Genomic DNA, 15,077 nt, shown 5'->3' with positions numbered 1-15,077 from the left:
ACATCCACAGCTAGATCAGGTTGCTTATGGCCCAGTCTAGCTTGACCGCCTTGTATGTCGCCAAGGATAGAGACCACATCTATGGGCAACTTGTTCCTGTGCTTCTCCTGTGGTTTTCTTCCATTCAACTGTCAAAGGTTCTGAGAAAATATTGGTAGACCTCCTTGCACTTGAAGTGGCTAAGCTCTGTGGTCAGACTGCCAGCAGCACCACTCCTCTCAGCCTGACAGAGGCACAGTCTGATATTTCAGGTGAAATGACAACACCTTTTTTTCATGTAGAAAAATTGCTGTTTTTACAGGAAGATAATTAGGATTCAAAAGTAATTATTATGAATATTCTTTATCTGGTTATCACTGAAATTTGTATTATTTAAATGATTATCTTTAATAATAAGTATGTACTGTCAGCAAAACCACAACATCCTTATTTGCAAATAAGGCCAACTGTATGATTTTTTTCTTCTTCTCTTGTAGTACTTTTCAAAGTAAAGACAAGGCTGCAGAATGTATTGATGGGATATTTGTGAAGGGACTTCTTGAATGGAGGAAGAGAATTTATGGGTGTGGGAGGATGGCACATGCCTTTTTCATGGAAATCATTTTTCCTTTGCTGTCATAAAATAACATTTTTTGTGGCAGTAACATATAAAGCTGTCTTTCAACACTGAACATCTTCTGTCATGAGACTCTTATAAAGATCTGCATATTAAAGGAAACAATTCAATTTTACTGAATTGTCTTGACTTGAAGTATTTTCCGGAAGCCTGTGGGATAGGAAATGGTAACCCCATGTGGTAACGGCTGTTGGAGCAGTGTCTGACTAAGACAAAAATATTTTTGGCATCTGGGGTGTTTATCTAGCAAGGCTGTGCTCCAATCAGGAGGAAGGGGACTGCAAAGCCGTGGAAAAGCACAGTGCTGTGAGTTCTACCTAGTGAGTGCAGATTCTTCAACTTGGATGGTAAAGGCAGCTCTTCTGCCTGAAGTTGCTGTTGGGAACTCCTCCTGATTCAGTTATCCAGCAAAACCACTTCAGTGCTAGGCATGGCAAGAATGCCCCAATACTTGCTAGTCAATAGCTGGTAGATTCAAGATGAGTTTTCAGCTTTTCTGTTAGAGCACTGTTTTTGTGGTTCCTGCACATTGGTCAAAATTTGGGCCTAACATGGGCTATACACTCCCAGCCCTTTGCAGGGAACAAAGAGTGAAAAGATGATCCGAACTGTTTTTAAAAAAATGCAAAGTTTAAAATGCACAATGAAATTCAATTTGTTACATCCTACCATCAACTACAACACAAGTAAAACTGAGATTTTCCTTTCCCCTTCTTCCATGCTCCCTTCCTCCCCTTGCCTTGTGATGTGGAGAACAAGAACTTGTTGCCCTGTCTGTTTCTCTGTCACATTTGCCTCCAGAGGCTCTCCTACTTTTCTAGCATTGGCCTTTTTTGAGTTGGGTCTGCTGATTTGTCAGTGAGCAGCCAGGGTGCAGGTAAGGAAGTGACTGCACTTTTTTTTTCTATTTCTAGTAGCTTGGCCTTATATTTCTTAGAAGCTGCCATAAAAGCATATATTCATAAATGTGAGTTTACAGTTCTTTAGAAAGTAGAGTCAGAAGAGTACCTGGGGGAGAAAAGCTCTTGGTATGTGAGAGCACTATGACATTCTACTGAGTCTTAATAGCTCTAAAAAGTATTTTAATAATTGTTATGGAGTAAATTCTGTATTCTCATTTCTCTCCCCAAAACATGGGAGGAGAAGGGAATAATTATATTGACTAAGCTATTCAATAAATTGGACAAGAAATCTGATGTAACAGTTCTCAACTGCAATTAGCACATGACTTCAGTCTATGTGAGAAACCATTTTAACACTACTTTGACTGCCTTTCTTTTCTGCTCCCACTTGCCTTGCTGCATCCATCTGTTGTGCCCTTTCATTCCCAAAGATATATTTTTTCCTTAGTGCTCATAAGAGCAGTGATCCTTTAGTGTCTGATTATGAAATGCTGAAGATAAGAGGACCTTCATCTTTGCCTGGGGCTTCTGCCTTCCTTCATTCTCGTTTTCTGTGAGATGCAGAGTCTGTCCAGACAGGGATAATCTCTGCAAGTGGAGCCCAGTTAATGAAAGATATGAAAATAAACTATGTTCACCAAGGACATATCTTAAACTGAGCCAAGGCCACAAATGAAAGCATTCAGGCATATGGCTCATGAACTTTTCTGAGCATCTCTATTAGTTAAATAACAGATGTGATATGCTTGACTTAACAGTGCTTGATATAGAGGATGATATAGTAGAAAGGATGTCTAATAGAAAAAAAATCGATCTTCACTTTAATTTTTATACATAAACACAAATGAAGCTTTCATTAGAAATTAATATTCTTAATATTCTTAATTCATTAGAAATTAATATTAGTAGTAATGACGCATTAGAGTACATCTCAAATTGAAAACTAGAAAGTCTAAATCAAATAGGAGTATTTGTAAATATTCTATAAATGTGATATTAAATTTTAGGGAATAAAATATAGCTAACAGATCTGTGGCAAGGTTTTCTTAAGTGTGAGATTTAAATATAGCCCATATCCAGTTCTTGCCTTTTCTTCAGTGTTGTTTAGTAACTGATCTTAGTGTGAGAATCTTTAGCTATTTCTTTGCTTTAAATCCTAATTCTCTCTTAATTGTAAACTTCAGTCTTTCTCCTCCACCCCACTGTAACAGAAATCCTTTCAAACCATGTGCAAGTCTTACTAGCAAATGTCTGTCATAACTGGATTGCTCAACTGATAAATAAATTCCCTGATGTCCTATTCTAATTGGCACTTGAACTGTGCTGTCAGCCGTGCTGGTCTCCGTAGCCCAGTGTGCCTCCATGGGAGAGATCAGCTCTGACAGTGCTGAAGTTTTTTATGCCTTGTTTTATTTCTTTCTTGCAGCAGGCTGGGTTTCTGTTTAAATTGCCTCTTATTATAAGTCAAAACAGGTTGGTCATTAGTAGCAAATGCTGGAAATCCTAAATCACCTTCAAGAATGACCCTTCAAAAAAACAACATGATCCACAGTTATGGATCCACTTTGGGCTAGGATATGGCCTGGTCCTTGGTCAGCTGAGAGGGATCAAGCTGCTTCTTGCAGCCAAATCTAGCTATCCACTCAGTGTCCCCATGGGTTTTGGATTTAGGGATAAAGCAACTCATTTCAGTATTTGTTTTTTCTGATAGACATCAACAATCAATTAAATATAATTTACTGTTTATGTTCTTTATTTTTTACTAGATTTTTGAAAAACTTGTGGTTTTGTGAGGAAGGATGGATTTCTTCAGAGAGCTATAGATTTTTCCTATCTTTGGGAATTTGGGGTAACAAATTAACAAGTAGCTATTCTGTTCTGCCAACAAGTTGAAGCACATTTCAGAATAATTGTCTGTTAGATGCTACAGATTATTTCCATTATATTTGCTCAAGACTTTTGTTGGAGCTCTGGGCAGATTTGGCCCCACTATGTCTACATTTATTTCATGTGTCTGTTTCCTCATAAATGTTAGGCATAGAAGATGATTTCTGTAGTTGTAATTAACAACTTGGGTAAGAGACTCTTACTTATCCATATATGCTCATGTAGTGGCATGGGGATATGCCCAGCATACAGGCACAGTCATGACCTTTATTGTCCAGGTGGGATTTACCCCATGCTGAAGGCAGTGTTGTGTGTTACAGCCCATTTCTTCTTTTTTTTCTTTTTAATGTTAAAACAGATAATTTATAAATCACGAGCCTTTGTGTTTAATCTCCTTAAATGTCATTGAATGTCTGTAGCATACATTTTAATAAACATATGATTTCATTAGGCAGTAATCTTGCAGAGAACATTCTTAGGAAATTATGACCAACTACAGACTCAGCTGCACCTTCTTTGCTCTGAATTGGACCTGAGTGCTGAATGGTGGTGTTAGAGAGAAATAACCTTGTAGTGATGGTAAGAGCTTTGTGTGTACTGAAGGTTGTGTTAATGGACACATGCTTAAATCTGCCAACCATGAGGGGGAAAAAAATTTGAGTTGGTTATTACAGAAAGGAAATCAGAAGTATAGAAACATAATGGTGAACTTTAGTCAATGAAAGTCAAATTAAGTTGACTCATGAATCTGTTGAGCAAGGTGCATTCTTCTGTCCCCAGCCCTCTTTTGCACTTAACAGTTGCAATATAACATCCCTATGCAACAATATTTTAATATTTTTTGTTTTCCTTAAAAAAGAAAAATGCTATCAGAAGGAAGCATAGCAAGCTAAATGACTGTCTCCTAAACTGATTTTAATGCAGCAAGGTGTCAAGTGCAGTGACATTGTATTGGCACTGAACTGACTTGTTCATTTTATATATTGAAGTACAAAACTCTGCTGCTTGTATCATTATTTATTAGAATTGGGAGCTGATGGTTTGATGCTTTGAATTGGCATTGTAGTAAAAACAATTACATATATTAAAAAAAAAAATCCAATCCTGTTATGTCATATACATAACTTTTCCTGTCTACCTGATGTGAATAATGATATCAATAAAGCTGCTTAGGATGCAAGTTACCAACTTGCATCATTTCTGGTCCTGTAAAGGTGAAGAGTTTTTGGAGGAAAAACATGTGTTTCTTCTTGGTAACTCTAAATACAGCCATTAAAAATAGAACTATCCACCTATAATGTGAAGATTTTTTTAAAAAATCTCTTTATGCCCAAGCCACATCACCTGAAGAATTGTTTTAGCAGAGACATAAAGAATATTTCCAGGAGAAAACCAGAGAGAATGCTAAATCCATCAGTTAATGGTCATTCATCTTGTTAATACAAATATACCATTAGGAAAATGTTGTACCATGCAAGGTCTCCTTTTCAGCAATAGCAGATATTCTCTGGGAAAGAGGAAATGTGACCTTTCTTATTTAGACCCATATTTGTTGCAGTACATTATAATTTTGTTGTGACTTTTTGATTGTTGGACCAGAAAAATAGGTGGCAATGTCGTGTAACCCCGCTGGGGAAAGTAGGCCTTTAAAATTTGCATTCCTCTTTCCTTTTTTAGTTTAGTTTTTTTGTTTGTTTGTTTTGTTTTTTTCACTGAGAAATAGTTGTCTTTCTTTTGAGGAGCTTACTGCAACTTCAGAGAATCTCAAGACATCACAAAAAGACTTTTTTTTTTTGTGATCCCTTTTGTTTATTCATAAAAGATGGCTTAATGGAATTCATTCTTTCCAACTTGCACACTTATTTAAAAGTCGAAATCTAGCTGCCAAGCAAAATAAACACAGCAGGGTAAGCTGCTGTGGAAAAACAAGGCATCAATATGTAGTTTCATTGAGCTGACAAAGTGAAATCATAATATTAACCTAATAATAGCTTTGTGGAAAGCCAATCATAACACCATTATTTAAATACTGTAATAGATTTTGAATCACAATAAGCCTTGTGAGATAAATTCTTTGCTGCAGAGATTCATGTTTTCTTTTTCATTTGTAGTTTTGTGATTTATAAATCAAAGAGCTTGTAGTAAAGCAGGTAAGGCAACTAGTTTTGTCCTAAATAGACTTCTGCATCCTAGGCTGCCTGGTGCAGTCAGATCTGGTGGCAGTTACTCAGCTGCCACCCTGGGGAGGTTGTGCTCTACAGCTATCCTTATTATGTTACTCCTGGTGTCCTAGAGTCAGAATAGCTGGGGTCACAGATAAAGGGTCTTTGACCTATCTGCACAGATAATTCTATTCTTATGGTACTTCACCTTTAGGAACACATCTGCTTTTCATGCAAATCTTCAAATGACTATTTTCCTGTGGGATATAGATCTGCTATGGAGAGGTAGTTCATCAGGACACCAAGCTCTGCTCCTTGCTCTGCTGTGAATATAGAACTGCGGCAAACCACTCTGAACATGGAAGAATTAGCAAAACTATTTTACTGACTTTGTTATTAGGTGTTATTTCCTCTCCCTATGATCTGATTTATAATGGCAAAAGCTGGTAACGATCCCTGAGAAAGGAGTTTGAGGCTTGAATTGGGAAGCCAAATAAGAAGTGTAGTTCTTCCACTCTGAGATGAATTCAGATGACATTCAGCAAAAGTAAATAGGATCTGGAGCCTTTACTCTGTTTTGTGAAGTGTGAGGAGTACTCTCAAGTTTTGAGGAGCTTTTCAAATACTGGTTTAGGGAAAATGTGTGTTCAGGGCTATGAAACAGTCTGTATTCTTGGTAAATAACCTACTTTACTGTTTTGCAACTAGAACCAAAGTAAAACAGCACACCCTTCCTTTGAGTCTGCATTGTAAGTTATTCTGTTAGCTGCACTGTGAATTCTGAAAGTTCAAGCTCTGGGAAAAAAAAAAAAAATTGGATGGCGAACAAAGCGTTTTGCATAATAAATCCCTCTCTTGTATGTGAAATGTGAGTGCTAGTCAGTGAAACCTCAGTGATTTCCCCTCTAATATGTAACTATATAGTTTACTTTTTCTCCAGTGTAAGTGTATAGTCCTGAATTCTCTGCCAGCAATTCAGGCTATGATATTAAAGAAGAATTTTCTTCAGCAGGAGTGGCTTCAGAGACCAAAAAAGGGAACTCTGGTGTTATCTTTGACAACACAGGTAGTCTGGCTAGCTGGCAATAGTGACTGCAGGGGAAGTCCATCTTCTGCAGAATAAGGGTGCTCGAGGAGGGGGATCTGAGGGCTTCTTTCTTGTGAGTGACAGTGTGTTATCTTACTGACAAATTCACTCATGTTTAAAGGATCTGTTCTTTTAAATAATTTTTTTTTAAAAAAGTGGAATTGTTATATGCAGTGTTTAGGAAAAACAAGCACTTTATAACTTATTTCCTTCCCTGATTAATCACTGAGGAACTGTGACTTTCTGCACAAGTGTGTATGGTGTATGAGAGTATAGAGTCTCTTATGTGGTGAGAAGAATTTCTCTTCAAACACAGTATTTTCTGAGATTAACAGAACCTCAAGCAATGGGTAGGAGCTGCTGTAGCTGCAGCACAGATTTAGGGTGGCTTATTTTTTTTTTCCCCCTAAAATAAAACCACTCACCAAAAAAAACTTCCGCAGATATACTTGGTTGTGCTCTGGGAGCTTTGTATGTGACATGGAAATGCCTGGGTTGAAAGAATAGCTAGAAACTGATACTTAAGAGGTTGTGCAGGTTCTTCTGCTAATCAAAGCACTAATGCCTATGTATTATGCAAATCCTATTGTATTACATGTGTATAAACTGTACAAATATTGTAATTCCCTAAATAATAGAAATAATGTGATTTAGCAGGGAAGAGGTCTTACAGTGATAAGGCTCTCTCTTCAGAGCAGAGGCCAGAATAAATGAACATGTAAGTCTGAAATTACTCCTCGCTGTCAACCACTGCATTGTAAGTTAAATTAGAACTCGCTGTTTTATGATTTATTTATTAATTTTAATACTGGAATAATATAAAGCCACTTTCTTCCATCTTTCTGCCATATCTTAATCATATGCTACTTTGTGAGAGATTTTCTGCTGCTGTGTGCTGTCAGCCCTCTGTAACATGATGCAATCCTGAAATACTCAATTTCAATATTTTGTGCAGTGTTTTTTTGCAGTGTGGTGTAAGGAGGAAGGGTAATGGGATCAAGCTTGTAGTCCTTGTAGTGACAGACAAAATTTACAGTGGAAACCCCTCCTACTTGCAATATCATCAGTGGGAAAAAAAAAAATAAAAAATCATGTTATTTTTCCATAACTCAATTCATTTCCAAGTGAGTCAAGTACATGTTTATTTATGTTGCCTTTCACATTACTGGTACCAAAGGATGAACACAATTTCTCATTGGAAAAGTAGATGATCTGTGAAACTAAAAGATGACTGGATTCAACTACAAATGTGTTTGTGTTTCCTGTAGCTAATGTGTCTGATGGTTGACAATGCAAAATGTTCAGCTGAGAAGTGTCCTTTCTCTCTGATCCTTCCTTGCAGTGTAGCTCCTTGGGGTTCAGTTTTGGGTTCTCTGCAGCACTAACAAGTCGTGAGGTACAGAGCAGGAGGTGGAGCAGGTAACAACACAGGTGCCAAATGTGACATGCAGATGCCAGGTGGATGTCTTTGCGTCTGGGCATGTTTTCTTTTTTTCCAGCTATAGGATGAGAATTGAAATTGAACAAGATAATCAGTTGGTCACAGGACAAGAAAGTTCTCCAGGATAGGCTTAGTACATGTTTTGTTTTCCCTTCAGATGAATTAGTACTGCAGATGAAGAAGCAGCGATGATAGTGGTAGTTAAAGCACTTCCTATAATGATAACCTTTGTTTCTGGTGGGAATAGACAAATGAGCTATTTGGGCTGAATCTCTTACAAATTTATCTTGCTTTTGGAGAAGTTAGTTGAGATCACAGACAGTATATGCACTAAAGGCTAGATGACTCTATCGTAGTGTATTTTTCTTAAGGAAGGAAAAGCCATTTTCGAATTAGAGCAATTATATGCATTGCTTTGGTATGTAGTTATATTTATGTATTTAAAAAGTCATACTATGTAGCTAATTTTATTCTCAAGTTTATTGTGACTTACAAAAAAAAAATCTGATTTAATTACTTTAAATTTATGAATTACCCTTGAGTTAAAAAATCACCAAGTGCAATAAATTGAAAAAATGTCTCTGAAGAGTTGTGTTGCTTTAAGGCCAGTGTTGTCTTCAGATTGCCTTCATTCCCACAAAGGTTCAGCCTGGTGGCCAGCAATAATTCGGGGCATTTCTTAGTATATGTGTTTTCACCTTGTTTTCTATACTTTTTTCCTTCATATCAAGTTTACAATGAACTGTTCTCTCTCTGTCCTGTTAGCCAGAGGTGTGTGACAATTCAATTTACTGTCAAAGCATGAAGTGGTTTGCCTCTGGAAATGACTGGGGTCTTTCTAGTTGTTTTCTCCTTGGTTACACGGTAGTTAGCTGTTCAGCCTGTGTTAATTTGAGCAACTCAGGTTTCAGCCTTTGGCAGGAGAAAGAATTTTACTTGGCTGAAGCTTCAAAGGTTTTAAGATAGATCTACATGGAGCATAAAGCCAAACAGAGGTAAATTGAAACTGTCCACTGCAAACAGAATGCTGAGTTCAGTTTCAGCAGCAAGTGTTAGCTGCTCCTGTGTAGTTTGGCAGATGGCTTCTGTAGAGAGAGAAAGGGAAGCAGGGATTATTTACTGGCAGCTGGAACTAAGCTATAAACAAGAAAACAGACTATTTATACACGTAGAATATGAGCTTTATTATATTTAAAGAAATGCACGTTAGTGACTGCGGTGCATAATTGCACTGTTAATGACAGATATGTCATTCAGATGAGTAGCTATTCCAGCACTGTGGGTTCTCATTTGGTCTGAAGTGACTCATTTTAACAACCCAAAAGGAGGAGGGAGTTGCTTTTACACCTTTCTAAAAAAAAACAAACAAAACATAAACAAACCCACCATGAATGAGACCCCTTACAGTTCTTGTCAGATTAACAAAGTGCTTTCTTTGTGAAGGAAAATTATTTCTTTTTCTCCATTAGCTTTCAATTATTACAATTTAGTTATTTCTTTTCTTAATACCGTTACCTCCAAAAAGTCATTTTTTACCTTGTCCTAAGTGATATTAAATTTCAGGGCAGGTCAGTTAATGGACTGATCAGGTGCAGTCAGAGGCAGCTGTTTCACATGGACCAGAAAAAAGACACTCTATTTTCTTGGCTTGAAACTTTGCAAGTTTAATAATTTCAGTGTGAAATCCAAAGTTTTAGGAACTGCGTCATGCATTATGAGCAAGAGGGGAGTTTTGTTGTAGTTACAGACTGAACTCAGTCTCTAGTCAAGCAACAGCAGTTCAGAAGGTAGTTCAGAATGGGGCTCCAACTTCAGTCAACAGGACACAAGGGTTGCCCAGTTTGCTGTTGTGCTCTTCTTTGATGAATTTCTGTGTGGTTGACTATTTTCAGAGGGTGTCAACATGACTCGTTTAGAGTTTAGTCACAGTCTCAGACTTGAGGAAAAATGTTGTGAGCCATTGTGCTGGATGAAAAGGTAATCATTAAAAACAAGAAAATGAGAAGTAAATGGCCAGTCCTGTAATATAACTATGCTGCAGACTGTATTTCTCACAAATGTACTAATTAGTAACTGGGTTTTTTGTGTCTACATCCTTAGATACCCTCTGGCTATCTATTTGCAACTATACTTGTATTATTCCAACTATACATAACCATACTTGTATTTCACAGGTGTTTACAGCTTTGTGCTGAATTATTAGGGAATTTAAAATAATAAAACCCATACACTTAAAAATAATGACCCAGACTGTGATGTGTACTAGCAGTTTGCTGCTTTCATGTTTGATGGAAGCAGTCCAAACAAGTATGCAGTCTTAAAACAAAAGCAAAGCATTTGTTTGCAAGCTGGAGGAGTTCAGCTGTTTCCTTGTTTATCTTTTTTAGTAAGAGATGTGTCAACTTGCCACTAATTAATAATATTAATTTCCAGCCTTCTGAGGATGTGCTTTCATGAGTGAGGGGATTGCTTGCCATGTTTTTAAGAAGCAGTGCTGAAAATAACTGAGGAAATCATTGTCTTTGCTGGTTTGTTCTACCACTTCTAACTGGAGTGTAGTGGCAGCTGAAGGAATAACAGCTTATTAGCAGCTTTGCCTTATGCTAGGATGAAGTTCAGTAGGGAAAGAAATCCAATTCTCCAAAAGAAGGGTGAGACCTAGAGCAGAAGCTCCATTCTGCATTACAAAATGAACTGTGTGAAGAACCACCTTTTTCTTTTCTACCCTGTGCAATATAGCCCCAACTGTTGCTTAGAACTGAAATAGACATTTGTGTCCTTATCCAGTTAAATGAATTTTATTCTTCCTGGAGATATCTTATCTGTGCTTTCATTGCTTTTTTTAACTGTTTACTTCAATGTCTGGATTCATTGCTGTTAGGAAATAAAGGGTTTATTACTTATCTGCTGTATTTATTTTGCAATTTAAAACTGATTTAATTCAATGCTATTAACTTCCTAATTGTGTAATTTTGATGTCAGTTATGACTTCAGCAGTAATTCACTAACATTTCGTAACAGATTAACAGCAATGAAGAACAGTTGAGGCATATGAGGTGGATTTCTCAAACGCTGGCATCTGCTTTGTTATTGAGAGAATTCAACAAGAGCATAGAAGATAATCAACTGCTACTGATTCAGCTTAGTTTGAGCTGATTGCTGCTGATACTCTGGGCATCCCATCATGCTCCCTTGCACACGGCTGATCACCATCCAGCAATGCTGTAGCTCCCCTTCCTCAGCATGGCAATTTTATCAAACACTCCTTTCCCTTGTTTGCTTTGTCCCTGCTGTAGTTCTTGAAAGGTGTCAGCTTGGTTAGAAGCTGTAAGCTTTGCTTTTGGTCTCTTAGAAGTCTTTGGTCAAATAATTCTTACTCATGGCTGAGGATATTGTGTACCCCAGTGGCGCAGTGATAGGAATGCTGCATTGCAATGCTGGAGGCCCGGGTTTGAATCCCCTGTGGCGCAAGTGGTAGAAGTGCTGCTCTGCTACACAGGAGGCTCGATTCCTGGGGGTTGGACTCAATGATCTCTAAGGTCCCTTCCAACCTGCACAAGACTATGATACTATGATATTAATACAGCTCAGGTTTCAGTATAGTCTAGACCACTGATATGTAGAAATCTTTAAATCACATTTAAAGTGCTTTGCGTGGTGTAGAGAATTGGGCATCACTAGTAGGTGTCTCTCTCGGTTCTGAAGAGTTGAAGGAAATGCTGGTGTGTGAATAGCAAGGTGTATTCTTGCCCTGGGGGAGGGTGAGGAATAAATTAATATTGCTATCAATTTGTGGGAAAGTGGATAAGGTGTATTTGGTGTATCTAATTAGGAAAAAATATCAGTCAGTATTCACATATTAGTATCTGCAAATGTGAGCCAAGAGAGACTCTTTGTAGTATAAACAATGAGAGGTGAAATTAGCCAAATTTATTGTGAGATTAACTTGTGGGTTGTTTTTTTGTTGTTGTTGTTTTTAAATAAAAATAAAAAATACCAAGACAAGGAAAAGGCATGGTGATGGTACAACCAAAACCATGGAGACAAAAGGTATGGCAATGGGGGCAGTGTGTTAAAATAGGCAAGTTTTGGTGGAAATGCTGCTTTGAAAAGGAGAAGCTGCTGGAGGGTTGATGACGCCAGTAGGGTGCCCATGCCACAGACCCAACCCCAGAGGCACAAGCTTATGCATGGTGGAAGGAGGCATGCAGCACTTTCCAGTGGGACCCGTTGTCTTCTGCTCCATGTTCCACTGGGCACTCATCCAGCTACCAAGTGTTCCTAGTATTTCCACATTAATGTGCTGAAATGTAAGGGCAACAGAACCATTAAAGAATCTGATGTCCTATGTTTTGTCCACGAAGTTGACTTCCACTAAATTCTTCAGCTACCTGAACTTAAAACCCAGTCTTGCTACAGGCTATGTAACTCTTGCCTTTGATGTTGTCTAGGTATTTCAATCCAAATACTTCACAGCTGATTCAAACAGAATAGTACTTACTGATTGCATCTCTAAAACAGGCATTCATTTTTCCTCTAAGAGAGTTCTGCCTTATGTGTATGAAAGAATCAACAGGAACAGGAAGGGAAGTATGAGAAAGGGAATTCCTGTGGATGATTAAGCAGTTATTTATGCAGTTTAAATTAGATTTGTAATAAACTTGTACAGGAAATTAATTAAGATGGCTAACTTCTATGGAAAAGGGATTGATTTTCATAGTGCTTTTTATTATTCATTTTACTCATACTTTATCTGTCTTCCTTGTATTTTTATTTTATTTTTTTTAAATCTGCGTAGGATTAGTTTCTAATTAATTCAATCTTCACATAGATTGATTAGTGACTTTTAATATTAGCTGTCTCCTCCCTGTCCATATGAAGCCTCATGAGCTGGTTTAAATTTTTGAATGCAATTACTCACAGGCAATAGCATGAGCAATATAGAATCTTAATTTGCTACTTCTCCAAAAATGCTGTCTAAATGTCTCACTGAACTTTTGTCTGTTCATTGCTGAAAATTGTTTACCCTCTCCCAGAGCCAGGTGAATGCTTATAGTGTTATATTTGATGGCAAAGCCCTTATTTATGGACATGTGATATTATTGTTAGGTGGAGTACTACATTATTTTTAGGAAGCAGCTTTATTGATCACTCAAGGTCAGATGTTTTTTGGATAATTTATAAACTGCTTATTCTTTACAGATAAGGGTTTGGGCTATGAGCTACTTCATGTTTCAGCAAGCCCAGAGAAGGGGTGTGCATGAGCCTTCTTGAAAGGGAGGACAAATTAAAATTGTTTACTACCATTCTGGATGATAATACCCTCTCTCATCTACTGCTAGTATTTTGTATGTTATAGGATAACCTTGAGACCCTAAGGAATGATCACAATGATGTTATTTGATATTCCATATTATAATTGATGCAAATTAATATGTGATCTGGCTTATCAATCTGTTAAAAGCAGCTTAAATGATATGCCACTTATCAGCTTTTTTCTGCTATCATAAACCATGCTGAGGTTTCTAACTTGAAATTGATGTGATCTTTAATTTCAGGTGTCTGAATAATGACCTGTATTTTATAGATGCTAGGCCTGTGAGTAGCATAGCAACTTGGAGCTGAACTTGGGCTCATCTAGTGAGTGATTTAGGTTTGAAAGTTCTGTAAAAATAACACCACACAGGTCACATGCAAGGGGGAAAAAGAAAAGATGAAGCAATATAATGACATATGTTTTTTCTCTAATTATTTTCTCTAATGAGCTCTTTTTATAAAAAAAAAAATCACTGAAGCATTTTAAAATATGTATACACATAGATTTGTTTTCATAAATAAGGGAAAAATTGTAAAGCAGCTTTGGTAGAAGCAAAGCATTACTAAAAAAGGTAAGGGTTAATTTTTCCTCTTTGAACACAGTAAAACTCTACAAGGTTATCCTGCTCTCTACAAGTACAACACCCCTATTGACATCAGTTGGAGTTTAAAACAAGCAGACATCATAGAATAGACTTGAAGGGAGCTTGTGATATAATCAGGGAATAAAATTTAACTCACTCTTATTACTTAGCAAAAACAACAACAACAAAATTATACATTGGAAACTCCACTTGTGTTCACAACTGGTAAACAGAAATGTGCAATAAAGTGTTATAGGTTAAATATGGCCTGATGCTGCTTCCAAAAGGAAGAAGAGGTGCAGCACTGAGCTCCAAGTATCACAGTTTCAAATGGGGGCTCGTAATATCAAAAAAATTCCCAGTGAGTGGCAGGAGTATGGAGGCTGGTTTGGCTATGGAGATGAGTGGAAATCTGGTTTCAAGGTTATCCTACAGGAAGAGAATCTAATTGCCACTTGTGTGTAGGAGGAAACATTGGAGTCTGTGTGTCTGCTCTTTTATTTGATGCTTTAAAAGCCAGAAGAGGCAATATTATCTCAGTATTTTTAGTGGTTATTTTATCCTAGCAGCCCTTCTACTGGTTCAGATATAGTATGTGGGCTACTTAAACTTTCTAAAAGATATATCATAAAGTTATGACACCAGCAGAAGTGTAGCATGTGCCATGTCTGGTTGGGCAGAACTATATTGGTGTTTCTATACCTGCCTGGTACAAGTAAGATGTACAGATCGGCTACAAATTACTTGGGAACCAACCATGTATTTGTAGGTTTGTTTTTAGAGGAAACAACATCACTTAAGTTAATGCAAAACCTTTACGTGTGTGCAAGTCTGATGAAGTTCTGGACCTATAGACAGCCTTGTACACTAAAGGCTAAATGAGACAGGGTGTGATTTGAGTACCAGCTTGTAGTTGTTGCTCATTTAAATTTGCAAACTGCAGTTTTGTGTTTAAACCCTGTGGCTGCTGAGCTGCAGCAAGTCTGCTGGGGTAGAGATGTGCTCATTCTCACTTCAATAAATGCTTTTATTGGTGGTGTTTGGCCTCTGCTTTGCTCACAAGTTCCAAGTATGAAAATGGT

At 37.4% G+C, this 15,077-nt stretch overlaps 1 protein-coding gene across 1 annotated transcript in view; it reads left to right on the top strand.

Moving 5' to 3' along the window:
• LOC107316636 (uncharacterized) overlaps positions 1-15,077 on the top strand; it is a 162,658-nt gene that overhangs the window by 43,804 nt on the left and 103,777 nt on the right. The gene's annotated exons all lie outside the window — the stretch shown is intronic.

The sequence above is a fragment of the Coturnix japonica genome, chromosome 7 (assembly GCF_054131305.1).
Source record: "Coturnix japonica strain WE chromosome 7, WE-NBRP24, whole genome shotgun sequence".
In the NCBI taxonomy this organism is placed as follows: domain Eukaryota; kingdom Metazoa; phylum Chordata; class Aves; order Galliformes; family Phasianidae; genus Coturnix; species Coturnix japonica.
This window is presented reverse-complemented; position numbering and strand designations above follow the sequence as displayed.